This window comes from Falco naumanni, chromosome 1 (assembly GCF_017639655.2).
Source record: "Falco naumanni isolate bFalNau1 chromosome 1, bFalNau1.pat, whole genome shotgun sequence".
Lineage (NCBI taxonomy): Eukaryota > Metazoa > Chordata > Aves > Falconiformes > Falconidae > Falco > Falco naumanni.
In genome coordinates this window covers 33582355-33608704 of record NC_054054.1, presented here as the reverse complement: position 1 = coordinate 33608704, position 26350 = coordinate 33582355, and the positions used below count along the sequence as shown (strand labels likewise).

General features: G+C 36.8%; 1 protein-coding gene across 4 annotated transcripts in view; it reads right to left on the bottom strand.

Annotated features, from left to right (window-relative positions):
- Nucleotides 1–26350, bottom strand: part of KCNIP4 (potassium voltage-gated channel interacting protein 4) — a 430246-nt gene that overhangs the window by 147594 nt on the left and 256302 nt on the right. The window lies entirely within an intron of this gene.

Below are 26350 nucleotides of genomic sequence, written 5' to 3'. Positions count from 1 at the left end.
TCAGGTTCTTTTGCTCAAGACGGCTTTCCCAGAGCAAACAGTGAAATCAATTTAGCTGGTCTTAAAGCACCAAAAATAGCTGTTCCACCTCAGTACGTCAGCATTTCCTCTTCAGATTTCTGGTCAAGAGTGTTCTTTTCTTGCTTCCCCTTGTACACTGCAACACTAACCACGTGCAAGAACCTCACCTGGGGTGAAAAAAACCTAATCTTGCAGTCTATTATGTCAGATTCCAGTAACTTTTCTGTAACCTCGATGGCAATTAATGACTTTCAGATGTCAGTTGTGAGGTTTCTGAGAGGTATTCAAGGTGCAACAAAAATTGTGTGCCTATGCTTCCATAGATGGTCGTAACATGCGATAGAAAACTTAGAAGTAACTAGATTAATAGGATATAGAAAACTTAGAATAATTAAAATTCTCATTGTGTGCACAAAAAGGAGATTTACAGTGTGACTTTGCAAATGAGGTGAGGAGCTCACAGTATGACTTTGCAACTTAGGCCCAGTCCTGAGGCCCTTCGTACTGATAAGGTGGACCTGGGATGCCCTGTGTGCCAATAAGACAACACTGGTATGCGAACATCTGTGCCTTGAGATAGGAAAACTGGATCTGTCCTGTTTTGTGGTTTAGAAGAAACTCAAGACACGACTGAGCCTGCACAAAGAGTGAAGGTGAAAAGTTCAGAGCGAGGGAGACTACTAAACCTTCACCCTTAATGGCCCCCGTGACTACTGCCAGGAGATAGTGCGCAAGTGCAAATGGGAGGAAACTTATGATAATGACTTCTTGGTAGACTAATTATCCTAACCAACCTATTCTCGGGCATCTGTTGAATATGTATGAATGTATACTTTAAATCACACATGCACAAAGAAGTTGGGGCAGCAGGTGCTTTTGGAATTATCCACCCTGATGCCCGCCAGTGAATGAAATACCTGCTTTATAACCTATCCTGAGTTACAGTTTAATTCTGCACGTCACATGGAAGACAGACTCCCATTAAGAAAAAAAAACCACAAACAAAACAAAACACCGAAACCCTAAACTAACTAGGTGATACCCTTGATGGACCCCTTCCCTGACACACACAAGTTACACGAGTATCAAGTAACCTCAAGAGTCAACCAGGTAGCGACACTATCTATTTCTTCTCAGCAGCTTCCTGTACATTACAATAAATGCATACAGTGGCAATTGAGAGCTTCCTTGGTTTTGCACATAATTAAAAAAAATTAAAATCTAGGGAAATAGCTACAGGACATCATCTACATTTAAATTTGTCGCAACATGAGTTATCCTGGGTAAGGATCCTGTTTTCACTCTGGTCTTGACTTCTACCATCCATTGCTGGCAATAGTATTTCAATATGCACACTGTGTTGTAAAATGCTATTTCCTTTGGTTCATATTCTCAGCTTTTGCAGAAAGGATTCCTTGGTCTCATGAACATTAGTGGCAGTAGTAGGCATCTCAAAGGTTTACAGGGACTATTGAGGGGGGCTGAGGTAAGAAGAGGAAGGAGGGAGGTGGGCATGATTTCTGGTCCAGAGAGCTTACAATTTAGACGTTATACTTCACCTACCCAAACAGTTCCACCCATGTAGCTGTATGATGTACAGCACAGACAAAGCCCTGCTAATCCAGCCACAGCTGCCCCGCTGTTCTGCTGGAGCAGGCAGTCATAGCCACAGTTCACTTCCCAAGTGAAACAGCACAAAAACATTTTTGTCAGCATAACAGATTCCATGGTCATAACTTTTGGCAGCACAGCTGTGCAGGTTAAACCCACCTACCTCTGTAACTTTGCCTCACATAACCCTGTAAAATTCAGTCATAGTGAGAAATGTAAAAATTTGCAGAAAACAAAAGGAAAAAGTGAAAGGATTATAAAAGCAGAACAATACACTAGAGGTCACATCAGTCTTGCTAGCCAGTCACTCACACCTTAGGTAGTCATGACATAAAAGATTAGCCTTCCTTCCTAAAGGGTAGCTCTGAAGGTGTTTTGCAGAGTATCTTCAAAGCAGGAGTTAGAATATTCAGTAACATAAGTAATACGTAGAAAATCAACTCCTAGACTCTTACTTCATTTTCCAAGCAAAGTTGCAGTATATATAGGGGGTTTTTAGCTATTGTGTACTTGCAGTCTGTAAAGCTTCTGACTTCATAAGAAAACAAAAACTGTTCTAGACATTTTCTCAGAACATGAAATGGATTTAATTCTTTCTAATTAAAAAAATATCTAAGTTATGGAAAACATTTGGAGGCACATAAGGCACATTTGAAACTGTTAGCTTTTCCTTAAAACTTTTTTTTTTTTTTTTTAAATAAACAACTGTCAGGACAAAGACTTCTAAGCACAGTTTTAAAGGAATAATGTCTTTGGCAGTGTGCAATCCCCTAGAGACAAGCTTAGTTTTTGGTGTTAACAGGTTGTTCATGCATCCTTCAAAGGAGTAATACATGCTTAAAGCTTAGATTTCATTATGGTGATAACAGTACTTGTCAGAGACAAGAACCATTTACAGTAGTGGTTTCAACAGAAATTGACAGTGGACTTACATTCCTGGTGGTTGTAGAAGGTTTTGTTAAAAAAAAAAAAAAAAAAGAAAACTTTGGGAAGATTTTGTTAAAAAGTATATATTAACACAAGTTTGAATAGTAGTGCTTTAGATATTTTCCAAATGAACATTCTTCCCACTGGAAAACAGGTTGCACTGGAAACTTAGGATTCACTGGCAGCAATATTTAGTTTTTATATTTTTAAAAATATAAAAACACAGTAAAAAATGAAAAAACACGGAAAACCACAGTGCCAACAAGTTTCATATAGAGCTTTTTCCAAGTAAAACATGACCAATTTATTTTAAAATGTTTCTATGTATATTCCAGGTAAAAACAACCCATATTTTCAAGTACGCATATGAGTGGTGAAGCTTGTGAAATTTGTTATGAAGCTTTGTGGGCTAAACTGGTAAAAAGTTCAAAACAAACAGAAATTTGTTATTCTTCACACATTAGTTAATTATGTTGTGGAACTCCCTGCCAAGAGACAGCTGTAGAGATTAAAAATTTACAAGAAAAAAACAGAAGAGAAAGCAGACTTCCACACATAAATGCAGTGAGGTGGTATCTTCTAACTTTAGAAGTCCCCAAGATACACATCCTTTGGGCCTGGAATACTGGGAAAGTGCTGGTAACATGATTTTTATGTTCTTCTACACCTTCCTCAAACATTGTCAAGGCCACTCACAAAGACTGGATTCAAAGTGAGAGGAGTCTTTGGCATTAACCCCTATAATACCACCCATATTCCTAAATCAAAGCCAAGATAAAATCAGGAATGAAAAACATATTTAACCAGTCATTTCTACTAACTACATGGTCAAAATAGGGTGGTAAATGTTAAAAACTCTGAGGGAAAATTAGTGAAATTTCTTTTAGTAACATTGTAATGTATTGCATCAAGAAGTGAGCATAACATTAAGAGATTGGAAAACATTGGAAATTTCAGAATTATTGCCAAAAATTTGATCTATTCATCCTTCTGCTGAATACAGTAATAATGCACATCAAAAGAATTCTTTCAAACTTGTTAAAAGGCAGCTTGTTAAAAGGCAGCCCAGAAAGAAATAACCTGCATAATCTAGGTAAATACTGAACTGCTAAAAGACAATTTAGAGAGGTTGTATTTTTTAGGTTATTTGCTAGAAGTTATTTTCTTTGAAATTTTCTCTCTCTACAAATTTATTACCTGTGCTAAATCTACAGAAATGAGGTAGCATCTCATTTATTGCTGTGGGAACTCTTGCCAATAGATGTACTTTTATAACACCACATTACATATCACATAATAGGAGCTGACAACGATTTTACTTATACTACCCTTAAATAAAAAATAAGAAAGCAGTAAGAAATATGTTTCTTTTGATATCCCAATAATAAATAGCTTTTTTTTTTGTTCATGTTACTAGTACAAAATAATTTTAAAAGCAATTTCTGAGATACTTGCAAGTCTAATTTCAAGAAGCAGGATACATTTCAGTTAACTAAGAAAACTAGTGTCCCATTTGTATTATCTGTCTTTTCCACTTGCAGTTAGGTAATATTTACAATCTCAGTCTAACATTCCCTGAATTTGGTCAGAAACACAAGGAAGTTCTTTGTGCTTTCCATCAATTTTATGCAAATTTCTAGATTATTTATTTTCTAGCTCCACATTTCTTACAGAGTACAACAGTGGAAAAACAGCCAGCTTCCGCTTGGTTTATGACTTCATCTTTCCAATCTGATTTTCTTTGTTAGTACCATCTTTTGAAAAAGTATTCTGAAGGGTTAAGCAACACTCAAAATACAAAAGCTTCTTTCCTTTTACTCAGGAATAGATGTGCCAAGTCAAAAGTAAGATAGAATGAAAATACACTAGCAAGCTACAGGACAGTATTAAACCTGTTTAGCTTAGTTGTCATGACAAATTTTACATCTAAATTCAAGACACTAATTAGTCTCTACATTGCAAAAGAGCTGATTAAGTGGTTCACTGCTACAAAAAGGGTAATGCCAATCTTCCCCCTCTTCTCGCTGTGTGACCCTGCCTGCTCTCTGTTATTAGCTCTAGTACTTGCCTGATTGCACAGTAAACTTATTTAACCATCAACATGAAGTGGGGGTAGGGAAGGGGAACACATCACTTCCTACACTGAAGTAGTTTTATGCAGGTTATTGAACTGAATTGGTTTAGTACATGAGCAGATACGGAATAAAACTACCACAGAACAAGTCATGGGATTATAAAACCAGGAACAGAGGGGAAAGGAAGGACTGGTGAATGGTGAGCTGGCAGATTGAACCCTTATCCATAGGGCCTGGATATCTTGGCTCCTTGCAGAACAAACACACACAGCAATTACTGTGATGTTTAAGTCACTCTATGTGTTTTATATAATGTGGCATAACATAGGTAACAGATTCTCATCTCTGCTAAAATAAGTTGATTAAAAAAAAAAATCTTACATTTTTGACTATATGTTTAAGAAGACTCCACTGAAAGAGTCTAGAGGACATATCCTGGAGATGTTGCAGCAGTACTAGTACAGAGGGCAAGTTCTGCAGAGTTGCTTGAGTTCAGACCAGGGAGCTTATATCAGCACATGACTGACACAGATGGGAGTTTGGACGTCTACAGTGAAACGAGTCAGTACAGTCACTGAGAATACCTAAAGAATCCCCTGAAAACAAGTGCAATAAAACCTAAAAATCAGAGTATGCTACGATACGTTGAAACACAGACTTACGTGAATTGCTTGTAAATGAGTGTAAGAATGACTACCAAAATAAATGAGTATAAAATCTAACCATTACCTTATTAACCTGGTGGATTTATTGCTATTATTTGGGATTATTTTTTCCTCAGAGTATTTTTGGTATTGGCAATGTAATATTGAATCTTTAGTTTTTTAACCTGCTTTTATTTTCACTCTTACGTATGTATACACAAAATTGAATGTTTAATAGTGTCTCAGAAAGTTCCACAGTTTTGGAAACATATTTTTTATAGAATTTTTTCTGCCCATATTTATATTAAGGAATAGAACAATTCTTTAAGAAATGATGACTTCCCAATCTTTAGTGTTTCACCTGAAGATCTTCTATAGGACAGTTTTATACTTAACACTTTACATGCATATTGTCAATAAAAATCCTGCACAAACAGATTACACGTTTAAGGAAAAAAGACTGGGAAATAAGTGGCTGAGCAGCAGTACTGCAGAGAAAGTCCTAATAACTAGATTGAACTGTGCATCGTACAAACTGCCCCTGGTCTGTTGACTGTGACGAGCTACACGAGGACCCTCCATTGGATTACTCTGACAAGTTTTAGTCAAATAAAGACACACATAAAATTAGACCAAGCTGACAAGGAAATTAATAAGCTTAGAAACTGTGATATGTGAGGAAGGGTTGAGCTTAGGGAGAGAAAAAGGTGAAGATATGTGGGAACAGTATTCAAGTGCTTGAAATGATACCACAAAAAGAATGAACAACTACAAGGTTTGTCGCAGCACTCTCCAAACTAGCTGGCTGCAACAAGGTCTTTTTACCATCTCATACCAACATATTCTTCATGCCAGTCCCTCTGCTGCCTTCTCCTTACCCAGGATGCACATTCTCTCTGCTTCTTCCCCGGCTGCTCCCTCTTCATTGGCTCTCAACCACTTAACAGAACCAGCCACAGCTGCACCTTATCTACATCGGCCAACCCGCTGCCCCTGAAGCCAGCCCACAGCTGTATGTTATCAATGTTAATTAACACAGCTTCATGCCTCTACAAAGGTTCCCATGTCAAAAGCAGTATGTGAAGTACACAGTTTACCTTTTAATAAAAGAGACTTGAGTTAGGTACTGGAACCCACCCACAGTGTAAACTATTAATCTAGCATAGGGAAAACACATGAAGCATGGAAAATGGTGAACTGCGAGCACAGAAGATTCTGAAAAAGATATTATTCTTGATACTCATCTGTGTAAGTACTGCCTGCCAGCCTTGCAACTAAACAAGAGTCCTACAGGCCTTTCTTGACACTGACTCCAGTGACATACTTTTGATGTTCTGAGGTCAATATATGGTTATACCTGAGAGTTAGGGCAAAACAGTTTGAAGAAATGGGGAAGGTGTATCCCAGAATCCCAGCTTTTTCATACAGAAGAATGTACATTGCAACAGAAGAATATAAAGGATATATTGTTCTCTACATTTAAAGAAATTGCATTCCTAGCTTATAGTAAAAAAGAAAGTCTAGCTTCTTCTAGTCTCACGTAGGAATCTAAGCTTCATCTGTAATATATTGTAGAGAGATACATTGTGATATATTACATTTTCCAATATATAATATATCTTTGCTATCTTCAAAAGAGAATCGATGAGCCATAGCCATTTTTATTTATTCTTTATCATGCTGCTCTTCACAGGAACTGCTGTTCTCCTCTTTACAATTTCATTGGAAAAGTAGATGTCAAGTAAGATTTAATTAATGAAAAATAAACCAAACCACAAAACTGTAACTTTGCATATATTTCTTCTTCTTAATAAATAATAACAACAACAACAATAACTCTGTGTAACTCTGTGTGTATATATTTTTTCTATGGTTGTGCTGTGAGCAAGTTTCAGCTATGAACTTTAACCTAAAATGGAGTAACATTTTTAATGAGAGATGATAAACAGCAGCCTGTTTTCTCCAGAGATACACATACTTCTCACCCTGGGAGAGAATAATGACTCACAAAATAAGTCAGTTCTTCCATCATAGCCACAGGCTTTGCACTTGAGAATGATGGATGTATGCAACAGAAGTCGTTAGGCTAAATATTGAACAAAAAAGAAACAGTGGAGATAACAGACTCTCACATCTAATGAAAGTTTGCATCTTGTTATAAGTTTTGCTTTATTTCTATAGAACTCAATAGAAACCTTGTAGGAGTCCATTAGTTACAGCCCAAGCCAGTCTTTAATTCTTTATTAAAAGGTAAAATAAGGAGTCTTAAGCCCTCTGCAACTGTAACAACCACCTGTTTCTACTCTTTTTTTTCCTCTTTTGTTTCCAAACTCTTTAAAAGTTTAGAACACTATATTGCATCCGTAGACATCAATTTTTAATGAATGATGGATATGTGTGTACTTGCTCAAAAAAAAAAGTCACATCTAAAGAGAAAGATTATTCTTAGCTTTCTGTGGCCATCCAAGAAGATTAAGTGGATTTATTCAGAAGAAAGGCACAGCTGTAGCTCCAATACCACCTGAGCTAGAGAAAGACAGGGAGCCCAAAAGAAAGTGCACCGTTGCCCTCATATAAGAATGTAGCAGCAGCAATGTGCCATTCCAGCTTCTGACATAACATCCATATTTTTTCTAAGTCTTGGATAGCAGATCTGCTGTCTGATTTTTCTCAAGGGCACTACATAGCTCCAAAACTAACACTAAGTGTTGATGTTGCACAATATTTACTTCCCTGAGTAATAAGGAATTTTTATTTGCTTTCCGAGTGATTAATTGTGAAGGACAGTGAGAGAAGAGATTGCACACCTGAGCCCAGGATTACAGAACCACAACACCCTTCACTGATGTACACAATGAAAATTTTGAACTTCTGATATTTTATTAGTTTTTAAATAGTTTTATATTTTTCTAAGGTGGTCTAATATCTTAGTAAATAGTTCTGGGAAAACAACCACAACAAAAATACCCACAAGAATATGAAATAGCACAGTTAAATTACTAAGAACAATGGCAAATAAACCATAATCAATTTGATTCCATTTGAGGTTGCATGTGAGACTATTGATGATCCTTTCAGGGATAAGACTAATTGTTTGGGCTGCAACATATTATTCTTTGTGTATCTGGAAAGTCAGATTTCTTCAAAAAAGAAGCAGGTCTAATCTTAAATCAATTTTTCCAGCCAAAAAGGAAAATAAACACTTTTTAGGCTTTTATTACAGGAAAGAAGAGTTCAAATTGCTCAAAATAGACAATGAACTATAGTACAAATTGATACCTGAGCCTGAGTTGTCAGGTCCTATATGATTTAGCACATTCCATAATACACTACCATTCTTGTTTCTTTTTGCTATGAATGTGCCATAACTCCAGAGGCTTTCAGACAGGTAGATGTGCCTTGCCACTAGGCAAAACCTTTTATGGGATTCTAAAACTCTGCATGAAATAAATACCACTGCATATGATGTGTTAGCAACATCCCTGACATTCTCATCACAAAGTCTACTTGAAGAAAAAAAAAAATAAATATCTGGCTCTGAGTCTTTGTTCTTCACAAACCACACTTTTTCACTAGCAAAAACTTTTTCATGTATAATTAAACAGCCAAAATCAGGAATTCTGAGGCTGCTGATTTCTATCAGGTCTCCATCTCAGAACCACTCTTTGGTACACTCTTGACAGTCAACCTTGTGTATCTTACTGAGAAGAACAGGGGGGGAAAAAAAGACTTACTTCCTTTTAGCCCTTTCATCTGGTATCACTTCTAGCAAAACAAGTTTTAATTCTTTAGTAGACAGAAAGTATAAGATCTCTAAGAATCTGTCCATTGTGTAAATCCAGTTTTGTATACAGGACTGAAACCATTTTAACAGAAACTATGTCAGTGCCAGCACATGAGAAATTCCTAAAATCCAGTATATAATGACTTCTCCCAGCTGACCAGTCACATCACACGTAACGCTTATGGAACTGGTAATATGACAAAATGTATTGAAATCGCTTCTGAAACATCTTTACTTAATCTACATTTTAGATGGCAATTACAATATAACAAGAGGATACACACTTCCAGATAACATCTCATCTGAAAATTGCAACTTAAAAAGACATAATCTGTTTATAGCTTAAGTATAAATTTATGTACTAAGCAAAGCAATATAGCCAACTTAAACAGATATTAAAATGTCTGCAGAGGGCTCGCTTTAATTGAATCCTTTTAAAGCAGATTTCAATTTAATTAAAGTCAGCCTGAGCATGTAAACAAATTTTCTGACACTAATACATTGAAACAGCACACCTAAGTTTGTACAGGCCATTACAGAGACTTAAGCTTTCACCACCAGAACTAGTAAACAATAGAGTAACTTCCCTGAAAACGTCAGGTAAAAAATGGAAATTCTTGGAGTATTTCTACTTCACACATACACTGCAGCACCATAAATTACTCCTCCTCCCTCCTGCAGCTCCATCATCAATACACTACACACAGCTCAGTTACTAGCTTTGCTTCCTTTTCACCAGTTTCTCTTCCACAACAGCACACCTTATTTTCCCAGATTAAACTTCTGATAATATTTCTTTAAAAGCCTGAGCCCCGAAACACTATGTTTCTCTTGTATTCAGCATCTGCTGCACTTTGAGACCAGGGCAAGGGTTTTTTTGAACCTTTCTGAGGTAAATTCAGTTGCCTTTGTATCCACCAAGACAACTCCTACAAAACCAGAGAAACACATTAAACATTTAGATAGGTCCACTAAGCTGAGTTACGTTTACCTGAACAGTCCAACACAAAGCACTGAAGACAAAAATACTTCCAATTCTGCCTTTCCTCGGGGCTCAATGCACTAGAGGGATCCCATACTGGCCTACAGCTGCAGCCTAAAATAGCTGAACCAGATGCAGTTGTTACCTTCTGAGAGAGAAGTTTCCAGAGATTACTTCTTTTCTTTTCTCTGGGAGATTTAGTCCATCCCCCTAACACATATTAGCTAAGCAAGTAGATATGAGAGATGCAGAATCTCACCTTTTCCTCTGCCAGTGAAAATTCCAGCCTATTTCACTTGTTTTCCCAATAACTGCCTACCAGCCATGCCACCCAGCTGGCCTCAGGGCCGGCCACCTCATCAGCTACAGACTGACAAATCCACCAGTTTCACTCACCTCCGATACTGAAGGTCCCTCTGCTGTTTGAGCAAATTTTCTGCTTCTGGGTAACACTCTGCCTTACTGAAGCCAGCCCTTCCCCTGCAGAAAGGGCCAGGGTGACTGAGGACACCAGACCAACACTCTCCGAGCTACAGCCCACAGCCCAGGTGCAGCTCAGGAGAAACCTTCATCAGGAAGAGACGCCCCTGATCTGTCCACTAACACACCTGCTAGCTCTCTGTGTTGTCTGCTTCACACAATACAAAGGAAAATTACTTTTCCAGAGCAATGCTAGCATTTTTTTCCTGTAAATTATCACCCATAAAATAAGAGACATAAGACTGTGAGAGTAACAGGGGACAAAAAAATATTTTCTTTCTTTCACTGCATGGAAGTTTCTTCTAACATTGTTATTCTTAAGTTTTTTTAAAATTGCTTTCACCACTTTTTTCCCAGAAGCATTCAACATCGGCCTAATGGACTCCCACCAATGTCTTTGACTTGAAGAAATAAACAGTCGGGCCAAGAACATTTTTTTCTTAATTTAAATGTGGTACAGCTTAGCAAACAATTTTGGCTTACTCCCCCTTGGAAAACATATTCTTAGATAATCATACTAGAAATGTTTAAAAGCTTTTCAAAGCATTCTCTGAACTTTCATGTATTCTTTCTTCCCATATCCTATCTGCATGATAGAAATTGCTTTAAAAAGCATTATTGCTTGGGGTTTTTTACCCCCCTTGAGTTTCATCATCAGAGCCATCACTTACAATTCTGTGGTTTGTTTTAACACATAGTACAGGCCACCTAATTGTGTCCAATCCTTTTCTCATTAAACTTAAAATTCCCATTCAGTTTTTCTAGAAAAGAGTAAGTTCTTGATTTAAAAAGTTAAATCTAGCAATGTTTCCCTTTCTGAAATTAGAGCAAACAATAGGTGTCTTGTCATCTTGTTTTACACTGAAAGCTTCCCCATATTGCTAAGAATTTCTGTTACACTTCACTGGCTTTTTATTTTTCTGCTATAAGCTCATAGGTTTACTATTTTTACCAGGTATCTTCTTGTAACATTCTAACAAAGCCATATGAAAACGATGCCTGTACTCTGGGGAACAAGTAACTTCAGATTCTCATTATCCTCCCTTCAACCAATATTTACCAGATGAAGAAGAAAGAAATTCTAAAATGAAATCCCACTACAATTTAGTTTCAATCACATTTTATTTGTAAAATTAAAGTTTATTAAAGAAGCATAGATTTGCCTCCGCTTACATTTGACCTTCAAGTGCAAGATGTAATAGGCTAAAGACTAAAGTAAATCACAGTGGTTTGCTCATTCTTTTGCATTGTAAAGAACGTCAAGGAGGAAATAAAACATGAAATAAAAATAGAAGTCAAAGTTAGTTTGTGAAGATAGATTAAGAAAAAGTATAAGCATTAGAAGGAGTAAGTTATAGGTTATTCATAGAGAAAATAATTTAGTATTCTTTTATATATTACTTATTAGACATATGTGAAACATAATCTAAAAGAACAGTATTTATTTGTGGGCAATTCCATGGAGAGTATAAAAATTCCATACATTTTATTTATAATATTATAGCTGTATTTACTAACAATTATATAATGATTAAGAAACATATACTCCACTATTAATTATAGCTAACATACTTGCTTACAGTGAAATGTAATATAGATACAAATTATAACAAGCAACTTGTTTCAGCACGCAGATACATAATATTATCATGGTTATCCTCACAGTTCTCTTTCTATTAATATATTTGAAAAAGTTGTTAATTAATGCTAGAGACACTGTTTGTAACGCACTGTCCCTGCGTGGACAATGGAGACACTGATAGTATGTTACTTTAAATGAGAGTGAGACAAACAAAAGATATGAAAATCTCCTTAAAGAACTCTGTGAGATGTTTCAGTTGCTTCAGAGTATCTGCAGGTAGAAAGCAAGAACGCACCTTCTTATGGTAGGCTGACATTTCCACTTTCCACACCTGGCTGAACTCTCAAGTGTCCAGCTGGGTGAAAAAGCAAACAAGTAACACACTGGTGTCTGGGACAGTCAGGGCCTGGGCACTGGGTGTAGAGAAGGTTCATTTAAAGTCCTATACAATTTATTGTTTCATCCATACTGAGCAACCCACCACAGCGAGTGATGTGGCCATCTCTGCTACGTCCACTTATTTCTCTCTGCCTATTCATCTCCTCAACAGGCTCATCTGGTCAAAATAATAAGCAAAATAATCAACAAAATTGCTCTGTCTGAAAGGTGGGGTGATTTTCAAAGCAGTGTGAAGCAGACACCAGTGAGGTCCCCAGAAGATCAGGTGGGAGATGTAGAGGGTAGCAAGGTCTGCACACGGAACCTGTTCAAGGCAGAGGCAGGAGCAGTGAACCCCAGTGCTTGGACATCCTGGCAAAGCAGAAATTGAAATGAAACAGGCAACAGCCCTATTTGTTTAAACAATGCCTGAGAAACAAGAAAATTGAGAAATAAGGTGAAAATATGCGATTTCATGTTTAATCATACCCTCCTCTGTATTGTTATTTATATCACACTAGTTGTGTGCATAAAAATATTTACATGCAGAACCTTGCCCTATCGGCTGACTGTAGCAAACGTGGGCATTTTAATTTCATCTCTCCTTTTAAGGGAATTCTGTTTTTACACTCTGTATTAATGAACTGGAAACCAAATGTTATTCAAAGCTTGAAGGATCAAGAAACTAATGCCAAAACCATACAGAAAGATAAGTTTACAAAAGATGCTGAAGAAAAACCTCTTCCTTACTAAGATAATTCTCTTTGTGGTTAGGGCTATCTGCTCCCATTTCCTCATTCATCCTCTGTCTGGTGGCCCACCATACTCTTCTACCCTTATCCAACATTTATTTTTCACATCCTTGTTCAACTTTTTTGTCTTCCTTAAATTCTATATAGCTAAGTGTTTCTGCACAAATCTCCACCTAGAAATACAATTATTTAAAAGGAAATCCACTGTCAGAATCAACATGACATTTGCATACCACGTTTTTTCATTTAGCCTCCATTTTAGATGTTTCCTTTTCTACAATTTGCCCTTGCTACTTGTAACAGCAGTAATCTTTCCCTGTCTGGGACTGTATCTCATTCTATCAGTGTATTGGTTCAATACAAATACTGATGTGACAATAATTATGGGAATGACAGCTAGTAATATCTTTATATTTTAAAAAAGTTAAGATCAATGAACAACTGATTCACTAAATGGTTCTTGTAATTTTTTAAATACTCTTCACAATAATTAAATCAAGTTAAATAATTGAAGGGTGAGAATTATAATTGAATCAACATTAAACCTGTTCCTTCCTAATTGGAGTGCACTGCAATAAAACAATTTGTTAAAAGAATACTACTCAGGTTGCAGTATGATACATTCATGTGATAAAATTCCAGAACTAAATTTCCCATAGAACACGACGCCAGGTGCTTTGGGCATATGAGTGCTGATACAATCTTTAATTACATGATTTCATTATTTTCCTTCAAGACCTTTTTTCATTACATTTACAGAAAGGATGGCACTCATTTAATGAAGAACTATTTATTATTTTCTTTCCCCCTGTTTACCCATCTGCAGTCTCACAACTAATTTGTTGCACGCTCAAGATCTGCTCTGAAGGAAGAGAGTAATATTTTCCTCATTAGCTTTTTTACAAAGCTCATCATGACAGGACCTCAATGCTTCGTAAACATGACTGAACTTACTTTTATAAAATCTCTGTGACACAACTGGTCCTAGTTTGCAATAGAAATGCTGAAGCCAAGGGAATTAAACACAAGTTATGTTAACACTCAAACAAGGGGAGAGCTAGTGCAATTCATGCTGGATTTAGAATATGTGAAAGCCATAATGCTTACTCTCCAGCACTGTCCAAGCCTCGTGTAAACTAAATTCAAATAGCATTTCTAGATTCAACCTCAGTGTTTCCTGCACACCAGTATTCAAGCAGTAACAGAGAGATGATTCATGTAAGCAGATAAATGCTAGCTGCCACCCAAGTTTCTTCGAAATTTCTAAGCACGAAGCAGCCTGAACTCCCCTACCCAGAGGGCCCTTGACATGGTGCAGTATGGGTGGATCTGAATGGCAGAGTTTGGTGCCAAGGCGATGTTGTTCCTCCATACACATTTGTTCATATATTTCACATACGCAGCGTGTCCCAGAACTGAATATTCATTAATGGTTGGAACATATATTCTAGTTATATATCCTTTGAAACTAAGACTGCTTGCTCCATGTGGTACCAGGAACAGAAGATTCACTCCTGAACCACAGTCCTGATTTGAACGAAAATGGTAATATACGTACAACATACAGAGAATACTGGGTCAACCAACAATAATCCCACTTTCTTTCCAAAAGTGACAGCACAGTGGCATTTTTAATGCTTCTTCTTTTCTACTTTCCCATTAGGAAGTGGGATGTAAAATGGTTTTTTTTTTTTAATTTTCAGGGTTAGCCAAAAAGCTTGAGAACAAAGCACTGTTGTCATCTATTCTAGCGCACCACTACACAACCAAGCGTGCAAGAGCCACAGAGCCAGAACAGGGAATACAAATCTCCAATGGCATTGTTAGGATACTCCAGAACAAGAAAAATTGAGGTTCTCACCCTTCCTATGCAGGGCCCGTAAAACTGCACAATTATCCTTGTGATCAGAGAGCAGGAAAAAACCAAAATAAGCATTGTTAGATTTTTTTAACCCTATATTATTAATATCTTTATAATGAATTATGAATGTATATGTCACAAGAATGGTGACATCCTGTCTTCATATAAGTCAGTGGAAAAAAATCCCATTAACCTTTATGGGGCTAAAATTTTACTGTAAGAATTAAAATACAGGTACTGTCCAACAAAAGCACAGAAACTCCACAGCAAATTTGCAGATTCACGCGAACACAACCGTCTACTAAGAATAAAAATAGTTCAGGCTAAGTAATAAATCTTTGTAACTTTCACATAGACACATAAAAAGTTTTTAATATTAAAACAGTCTATAAACAAATGCAGTTAAAAGTGGTCATATTTTTCCCATTATTGATTTCATTTTAACACATTTTTTTTCCCATAGATACTTGTTCATGATAATTGTACACCATACTGTCCAACCCTCATGCCAGTGTAGAAGTGCTATAGGATTTTGCAGGGCAGACTCAGTTTGGTCCTTATAAAGTATATCATTGCTGCTCTCTGCTGGCCAAAGGAATTATTCCTCTACCTAAAACGAAATTATGAAAATTTTGTAGGAAGCACAGTAAATATCACATGAATAGCAAGTTCTTTTATGGCATTTAAATCACCAACTCAGTCATCACAATGATTTGTTTTCATTGGTATGTCTATATTCCTGAGACCATAAAAATCAGTAACAAATACTGGAAGTACACACACAAATCTCCACCTTCACAGCCCATGACATTCCAATTAATAATAGATGTACACATCTAAAGTCACTTTTACTCATAATACTCAAATTTGGAAATCAAAAACAAAGCAGAGCCTAAAACTCCTCAGAAATCAGCGATGAAAATCTAATGTTATGAGGTTTACCAGACATGATGGGACAGTGTGGTGTCAGAACTGAAGACCATTTCACAGATCAAAGACAACAATTCCCATCACCAGTTCACGATATGAATCACAGTGAGTAGTGTAACAACATTGGTGTGTATTAGAACAATACAGATCCTATTCTTTTAACCGTAATTTGTTAGCAGAGCCTGATGGATTAAATTACACTGGCATCAAAGTGATTTTACTTTATTTTTATATTGCTAAAAAACCCCGCTACTAATTATACTTTTGGATCCTATGTTGTATTTATAGTATACCTGACTTGTATTTCAGAATGTTGCTTTTCTTTTCCAGGTCACGAAATAGCACTGTAAAATTGACTTTTAATTCTGTAATGTAACATGGCCCAGTTCTAAACTGAGTTCAGAAATACAGAATTTAAAAATGTAAGTCACAGTTCTGCAGGTGTGGGAAAAAACAGAGGACAACTGGCAGATTTATTCTTGATAGATAAACCGTTTGCCACAGGAAAAGCTAGAATAAGAGGAGGAAAATGAGGTGCATAGTGCAGTTCTATAAAAGACTGACTGAGAAATAAGAAATTTGCACTTAATGGAAGGCAAAGCAAGAAGGCTGATGAACACAGAGGTTTGTGGCTCCACAGTCAAATGTAAAGAGAGTAAAGAAAACATTCAAGTAGTCAAAATGTAAAGCAACATGGTTTCTGTTGTGCCATGATCTCACTTCAAGGAACAAAGACTTGCACAAGATTGAAATGTCAACATTTTCTGAAATAGAAAGGGATTGTGTCCAGACCAAACCAACTAGCTAGCTGTTAAGGAGGACACACAGAAAAGGGAAGCTACAACAATTATCAGTCAGAGCCTGAACAAAACCCCCCACTGTCTGCAAGAGGAGTAGCTTTAGGTACAGCCATTAAGGAGCAAGAGCAAATTTCGGTTCCATTCAGGTTTTCTAACTTCACCTTAAAGGATCTAAACTGAATCTGTATTACGACAACCAGTACAAACTTTAATAGATGACATTTATAATATTCCTAATGTTAGCATTCAGAAATTCGTAAGTATGAATTACCAGGCAAAAGTACCCTCTGAGCCAGAAGAATGGCTTATATGTGAACATCCATTTCCCCAACCTGTGTATACTTTTTACTCTTGGAAGTTCATGTTCATTTAACAGAATATATTACCCAGCACGTTCCTAAGGTGCAAGCAAATCTCCCATCAGCATTACGCTGTCAAGACCTGCTTTAATTCTTTGCTTCAGGTAAAGTGGCAAAATAAAAATAAAAATAAAGAACAAACAAATATGCTTCCTACCATTTCTAGTTACAAGCATCTTTAAGATCTTACCAGACTGCTTAATTTCTATTTGAATTCCGATATAAATAGAAGTCTCGTTTTTGGAGCTCTGAGCCGGCTAGTCCTTAATTAAGTGGTCCCACTGGGTAACTATCGCTCAGTATGAATTGAGGTTTCAAAAGCAGCTCCAAAATAAACAACATCAAATTACCATAGTGTGAAAATAATTTTCTCTTTTCATAAAAAGTATTTTATGGTAGACTAAGCTAATTTAAAAATTTGCTCAACTATGAGATGGAAATTTTATCCAATCAGTATATAAGACTCTTTCCACAAATCACATCAAATAATGCAATATCTGTACCTAGCAAGAAACACAACTCAGTTTGTTCAGTTAATCAAACAACTTATTTAGCAAAGTAGAGAAACATGAATAATTTATTTGTTTTGATTACAAACTCATGTTTTTCTCAATGAAATATCTCAGCACTTGTACATGGACGCATTTAGCCATAGTCTGGGATTACAAAAATTGAATTGGCTTTGAGCATAGAACATTAAACGAAATTGCTAGCTAAAGAATATATTCCCAAATGGCTTAGAGAGCTTTACTTGAGGTCAATGCACTTCACTCTATGACAACATAAATAACAGGCAAAAAAATATTTCATGATTTCTGTGACTGTTTTCTAAAACTCTGCTTTGGATTAAATAGATTATAAAATACACTGAAGCACCCATCCAGTTTATTCCTACAGAAAGAAATCTCTGGGCTTTTTTTGTACAAATATATATGCATAATATATAAACTCATTTATTCAAAAAACATCATTAATGGCTAAAATATGTACATGATTAGAACAAATGCAACATTACATTTTACTTCCTTTTTTCCTTAATTTTCATTTTTCTGTGGTCATTTCAAGTTATCAAGACACTGATGTCAGATTGTTTATTTTTTAGTTGTTAACATTAAAATTTAATCAAATACCTATATACCAATATTCTTTAATGACAACTGTGAGATTTCAAAATCTAAACCTCATAATTGTCTAAACTTTCTGGCCAATTTCTAGCGCAAAGAGCTAAGACTTCAAACCCAATTATGAAAAAGCTTTAGATCATTCATTGCCTTTACTGAAACCATAAAGATTTGTTCTATCCACTTTAATAAGCAAGACCGCTTTTTCAACTGGTTCCCATAAAATTTCAGATCGTTTTCTCTTGGCCTATGTAACATAGCCAAAAACTTTCTCACATCAGCTAAGAAAAAAGAAGATAACTGTAAAAGAAGTCAATATGTAAAGTTTACTTGTCATTCAAGTCTTTACCTCCCATCTCAGACATAAAAAGCCACTTTTTTGGTGGTTTTGTGGTAGGTGATGAGGCATTGTGACTGGGATCACAATCACTTGCTTCACCTCCCTCCCACTGTCTGAGTAAAGTACGAATTTAGATGGAGAACTCATGTTCAGCCTAGGGGAAATTCTGAGCAACTAATTTAGGCTGTTACAGGAAATTCAGAGAATTTCTGTCTTCTACTGCATTCTTTCTGAATGCATCTCTTTACTGGATTCCTAAACACATCAGCAGCAAATCTGCCTCAACTCGGCTTTACCACTGCTACAGCACCGTGGTCAAAAAGTTTGCATCTCCTCCCTGCAGCTGCTTGTGACTGTTGTTTTCTTTATCACCACATCCTTATTCAGAGCAACAGCAACAGAGACAGTACACATCTTGCAATGTACTTTTTACTTGTTCATCAGCAGACAGTGAAGAAATCAAGTCTTCCTAAAGATACAAACAATCTGGGACCCACATCCAAAGGGATTGTATCCCTCTCTATAACAGCTGAAAGCAACCAGAGATAGGTTAATTCAGCTGCCTCTCTCATCATCTGTTTACATATAAAGTTAACATCCAACTAATAAACATGGTAACGTTGCCCTACCAATCTTTACTCATCACATTTACCATTCTACCTTTCACCTCAAGCTGATAAACTATTTTCTGCCACTGGAGCCTGAGCTCAGCATGAAACAGGAGGCGGCACAAATTGCACTGTGCTCTGGGTTAGACCCCGTGGTTTTAAATGAGTATGCCAGGAGACATAATGAAAGAACTCAAATGGATGCTTTTCCCATTATCATCATCTTTAATGATTTTTGTCATGACTGATTAGCTCCATCTTATTTTGAGATATGGTAACTATTTCAGAGTTGTGTGTGGAGAAAATGAAAGTACGCTGAGACCAGAGAAACGTAACTAAAGAAAACTGGAAGAAGAAGAAGAGGGAAAGCTTGCTGTCATGCTGTTAAGTGTTATTTATCACAAGCGCTCAAGGTGTCTTTGGGATAAATGCACAAACTTCACAGTGGAAATTCAGTTCCTACCAATGTTACAAAACCCTAAAATTTCCCGGGGGTCTCGGGGGAAAGAGCGAGGAGCTGAGGCTCCAGCAGGGATCCTAGACACCCTTAAGATCCTGCCTGCCTCTTCACACTTAGGACACTGCTCAAGGGGAAAACAAAGTCACACTGGCCGAGGATGGACTTTCCTCAGGCCTTTCTAGAAGCCAAGCACTTGCCCAAGGTAATGCACCCACTGTAACACTGTAAAGGGGGCACCCTGGCGTTTCTGATACCCCAGCACCCACCTGTGATGTGGCTCATTGAGGCTTTACGTAGGTTTTGAAGGGCTCAGCAGACCACAGCAAGAGCCTGTGCACTTATGGTCAGCTTTTTAAATGTATCCTCATCATCACCCATGAAGGAATACACTGCCAGCAGCCAAGAGCTCTGTGTAACTCACGTCAAGCACAAACATAAGCTTCAAGGGATTACAACAACACTGATCTCACCAGTGCTTGTGACCCTGGGGCAGGAAGGCAGTTCCCTTGGAGGAAAGCAGGTAAGGTTCAAAAAGTAATCGAACAGCTTGTATACATGGCAATCCTGTGACTATGATAGATATTACAGATGTAAATTGTCTCCTAAAACCTGTGAAAATATAAACATGAGCCATTCTGTACCACTTGACCTCGCTGCTGCAGCCATCAGGCTCGCAATACATAACACGGGCCTTAAAATAGGGTGGCAGGTAAAAAGCATCATGTCACTCAAGGTAAGTTCCCACAGGGTAAACTTATCTTTATCTTATCTTTACCTTATGCACTGGCATTGCAAAGAAAAAAATTGCCATTTTATTCATGTCTGCATTTGTTTCTGGCTTCTTATCTGCAAGATAACAAACAGAACTGTGCAACTACTACAGGTCTGGGCTGAAAAGCCTGGAAGTGTTCTAAGACCCTATAATTCTATAGCAAATTTTCTTTAACAGATGTTATCAGAAATGAATAAATTACATACTGCAAATTTGGGCTTCACCTCTGCCCTTGCTAAAATGTAGACATTAAGTTTTCTCTGCCATCTCTCATCTTTCAACAGTAGCTGGGTTTAACACTTCCAAAAAATTTAACTAGGGAAGATCTTGAGCTGAGTGGGAGCTTTTCTCTAGTTTATCTTTGAAGACAAACCAGCAGGGTTCTTTGCTTAATATCCTGATAAACCTGGATTTCTACCATTGTGGCTACAAAACCCCCTCATTTGGAAACAGTGGCTCTTTCTCCCACTGCATTATTTAAGCCAAGAAAGCAAATTACACATCATCCCTTCCATTAAGAAAAAAACCCTTGACAATGGCATATAACAGCAGCTCTTCATGCTGCTGGTGATGAACAAAGCACCAGAGAAGCCCTGAAGACTGAAGGGAGGGAAAGTATCTACTTCCTAGAAGGAAACACAAAACTGTTTTGCCTTGGACAGAAAAAGCCCAAGAAAGGAAAAGCTGACTGAGAAATTTAAGAGCTGTTGGGTAAGTACACGGCAGGCAGTGCGTTACCTTGATGTACTAAAAGTTCACTGGAGGTCGGCTGAGTTTCATGAACAAAAGCAGTATTGCAGCCAGTGCTCAGAAGCTGAAGTTAATGAGAATATTTTGCAACCACTATAAGTATAATAACCTGAAAAGCTAAGAAAATATATTATTTTAAAAGTCACCTAGAGATGGATTATACTAAGGTTAGTAACTACAGAGGTCTTGAATTATATGCATTTATTCCAACAGACAAACAGATGCTTAAACAAACTTGCCATTGAACTGATTACTAATTAATTTATTTATTACTGACGTTTTTCACAGTGGGCTTTTTAAGTTTCAGTGAAGCATTTTTCCCTTATCTGTTCTCTGAGACTTCTTAGCACATCACAGAAAAGAAGGTTACTTGTATTGTTCCTTGCTAGTATTATGCACACTTCAGTTTGTTTCCTTTATTTTAGCCTCTTTGATTGTGTTACATTAAAGCGAAACCATCACAGAGAAAAGAAACCAACAGAAAACCAAAGAATTGAGGCAGTATCTGGCACAAATAACTTCTAGAAAGTTATGGCACTACTGGCAGAGTTTGGGGGTTGCTGTAGCTCGGAGGTTATGGGATGAGGCTGTGCATTCACACATCATGTGATGTGGGCCCCAGCTGGTGTTAATGGAAGAGCTAGAGCTAGAGCCTTATCCTTCTCTGGCTCGATAAATCAGTGCCTTAGACTAATAAAAACGAAAAAGCTATTTTCCAGGCAGCAGGTATAGTTACACAGCAGGTTTGCCAAGTGTTCAGGTCTAAAAAGCATAAACAATGAGAAACTCTCCCGAAGAGCATTTGTTTTAACCCTTTTTACTTGATTGTATAGCAATACAGCACCTAAACCATATTCAATCCGGTCCTTTAATTTCTTAGCATTCCTGTTAGTAAATACACTTTTAAACTGGGCAAGCTGTGTTTTAAAAAGTACTGACTTCTGCAGTATGTCAGGTTCTTAAAAATCTGCTTAAAAAATAACCGTGTATTAAAACATGGATAATCACTTCCACATCATTCTCCAGTGCTCCAGGTGATTCAAAATCAAAAGAAAACTTGATGCCCCATACATTTATAAATAGACCTGCTTTTATATAGTTATGTGTCAATACTTACTATTTTGGCTTCAGCACACGCTTTCGGCACCAATTACTTTTTATCTCTTTTTCTTTAATTTTTCAAGCAATAACTTTAGTAGCTTTCCTGAGCCTGTTGCTGTAAAAATGGACATACGAAAAAACACAATTCATGAGAGATACTGAAACTGTTGCCTCAGGAACAGAGTCCTGAGTTTATTTCACAGAATAGATACAAATTAAGCTATTTCCTCAGACAGTGGTTACACAGAGTAACAGGGAAAGTGTTAGGCTTTCATTTCCATCCAGTTCTTGGCCTCTATGCTGAAGGTGACAAGATTTCTAGTTAGGAAACGGTGCCCATTTAAAGTTGGGTTTACAATGCCAACTACTTTCACATGGGCCATCACAAGTATTTAATGTATTTTTTAATTCCATGCTTCCAAAACGAAGGATTACAACAACTGATGAGCTCCATTAGCAAACCTTTGTCTTTCATTGCTGTTAGCATCATGATCTTATGTATTTTGAGAGGCATTTAGCAGTCAAACACTGGAGACGAAGAGCTTGCCCTTGCTGTCTGTAGCTGCCTAAGCCTCCAAGGCAGCATCCCTGACCTTTCGTGCCCGCACCGTACTGGCCAACAGCCTCCCTTGCACCTGGGACCCACACACACCATCACAGCTCAGCCAACCTTCTCTCCTTACATCTAGGAACTGGAAGTGGAAAGGGTGTGGGGTTTATGCAAATTTATGCAAATCCTTTGTATTGCATTCACCTGAGCAAAGCAAGAGCTGGATCTATTCTGCTGTAAAACAACTAACAGATAGAGGTTCTCTCCCTCGAGCTCAGTGGAGGCTCATTTTCATTCAAATCTCAGTTGTGGTGCTTTAATTGTTATTAAACTAACTGTCAAGGTCAACAGAAAATGCGTCCTATTGTAACTAAATATAAATTATTTTCAAAATGACCACCTACCAAACTACATATTGTAAGGTATGTCACTTCCCATAATATTCCTTGGCTCCATACGTTTAGCTTAGGGCAACATGAACATTTACTTATGTTTCAGCTTCCTCTCTGTGAAACGGCAAACAGTAATTCATTTATTTTGTTAAAGCTCCAAGGGACAGCTCTGCCAAGACCAATAAAAAGCGTATTTATAGTTTGCACGTTTGTTTCTATGTTATCTGTAAATGTTGTCTATATTGCAGCATTTGCAGTGCCATAAATTCACGATTCTATATTAAAATCACATTCTGCCAGATCTTGAAAGTTTCCTTTTAATTAGAAGGAAGACAAATCTAAGAAAATCCTAAAACCGCCAACTCTGAACACAAGCTGCACACAGAAAACAGGTCCAATACTTCCCCCACCTCCCCACCCCCTCAATAAAAAGAATTAAAAATATGTGGAAAAATTGTCATGGTTACGAAGTCCTTACCCTACTGAAAAGTTATATGAATTAACATATAGCCTAAAGAATAAATATTTTACTGGTCTAATTGCACAGCAATTAGTAACATTCATTTTAAAATGTACCTTAAGGTTCCTGTAAGTTATGGTCTCGTAAAATCAACTTTAAGCACAAACCCAGAAATTTCAGTAACATTTTGCTCTCCATCAAAACGTATGAGGAGAGGTAAGAATTTATTATCATTCAGTGTTTTCAAATTCAAGTCAACTTTGGGAAGGAAATACACTACAGAAAAGTTAAGACTACAAAATCACTGGAGAGCTTAAAATGATACAAAGAGTAATGTTCTAGAGAAATTACTCTTCAAGCTTTTTAATTGCTAAGGAAAATGTACACTTACCCGAGGCCACTGAATTCAAGGTCAGCTTTAACTCAATTGTATCCCTGTCTTCCAATCAGTGATGAACTGTGCACTGCATTCTTGCATGAACTATTTCTTAGAACTGTTACAGAGGTGATACCTCATTCAGAATACCTGTATGAATACTTATTTATTATTCTGCTGTTCTGCAATAGGGATGAATATCAGAAAGATGTTCCCCAGAGAAAATGGGCACTATTTGGAAATGCACATATCATTCCACTACAATAGAAGATATGTTGCCTCCAGGAGGGTTAAACCAAATAATTTTCTCTAGTTTTATTAAGGATCAACTTGCTATTTAACTACATGAACAATTTTTATAATTCAAAGATACTTTCTCATTATTTTGTTTGGCAACATTACACAAGTCCACATACTGGAATTGAATAATAAAACATAGAAAGTAGGCCTTTTTTTTATGAAGTGTAGATAACCCTTTTAAAATCAGAAGCTCAATGGCTTTTAGCAAGGGAGACCCATATTTATATTCTTTTCCACTGACACTAATTCTGTGCAAAATAAAAATGTAATTATAGGGCTGGTTTTTCCACTAAATTCAGCTTCATTTGAAATTATATAAGATCTGTGGATGAAAAAATACATATTTGGAAAGATAGTGCTGGGGTATTCTCAGCAAAAAGCCTTCCTTAGGAAGAAGTTAAACATTGGTATATAAAAGAATTATGGTTTATGAATGTAACAAAATAAAGTCATTCAATCTTCAAAGACTGCCAGTGTAAGTCACCCCTGAATGCATTCCTTTCTTTGTCACTTAGTACACTCAGACGCAAAACTGCTCTACAGGAAACATTACAGAACAAGTGGAAAAGCTTAACATAAAGAGAAATTTATGATACAGTGTGATGATACAGGAGTAGTACATTGACAAGTTACTTGTTCTTCAGCTTAATTTTAGGGGCTCGTGCAACTGTGACTTCAATTCTACTTGGCTTTGTAAGGCAAAGGAACAACCACCTTTTTTAAAAAAAAAAACACTGGTATTTATTTGAAACATTCTCAACTGACAAAAGTTTTATTCAGTTCTCATTCAACCCTCTCTATTCCCCAGCTTCAGCTTTGATCACGGAGAAATATATGACAGGAAAAGTGGGCCCTGTTAAAAAGGTTTTTAGGATTAGGTGCTGAGGATGACTGAAGTATTTTGCATCTGTGTAAAACACAGCACAGTCAGACTCATGGTCCGAGTGGACCTGTTTCCCTGTTAAAGATGTAATTTTTCTTGTCAGGTGTCATTCAAATAATGGCAGGTCACTGATAATGAACTTGGTACTTGATTTCAAGCAGAGAAGCGGGATAACATCAGAAAAACAGTTCTTGACGTTCGAAAGATTGCACTTAATTGTCACAGATGACTTGTGCTTCACAAGAAACATCTGATTCAAACACAAGAATGGCAATCTGGGTCTGGCATTTCAGGAATGTGGAAGGGTATGGAAAGTACTCATAGCTACTACTTCATTCTCCTTTCTAACACGGTTCTTGGAGAAGGATAGCAGCTTAATAGATCAAGGTAGCAAATCCTTCCTTTGTTTTGGCTCCATTGATCTTTTCTTTAATGTCTCTACAAATACTATTAACATGAAAAAGAATTTTTAATAAACTTCCTAATTACAGACTGTAGACAACAAATGTTGCAGTTACTGTGATACCCTTTGTGGAATCACGGTTAATGAAAGTCCAAAATATGTTAACAGAATCATAGAAAATATAGCTGAAAGATAATTTGATGGGTCAGAAACCCTTTTCTTTAATGAAGAAAAAAAATAAATTTACACTTTTGTAATTCCTGACAAATATTTGTTTAATTTTTTTCCTTCAGAATCCCCTTTAAGCAGTGGGGTGGATTGTCTACATGCAAGATACATGAATTGATCCTTCTACTTTTCCTAATGACGTCTAAACCTGAAAAAAAATGTCTACTTCCCTGCCATTCCATTTATTTTCATCCTTCCCTTTACTCTCTAGTGTAACTTACCCTGCAACGTAATATTTAGTAGTACAATTGGAACTAGGGCCACAGCTGTATTGACCTAGTTATTTAGGAAATTCTGGTATTTTGCAGATAGAGATGAACATGTAGTCAAATTTTCAAAAATTGTCAATGGAAGTCTTCAAAAGAAGGGCGCTAGTGAAAAACTTGTATGCCCATACTCGCCTTAAAAAAAAATTGCTAT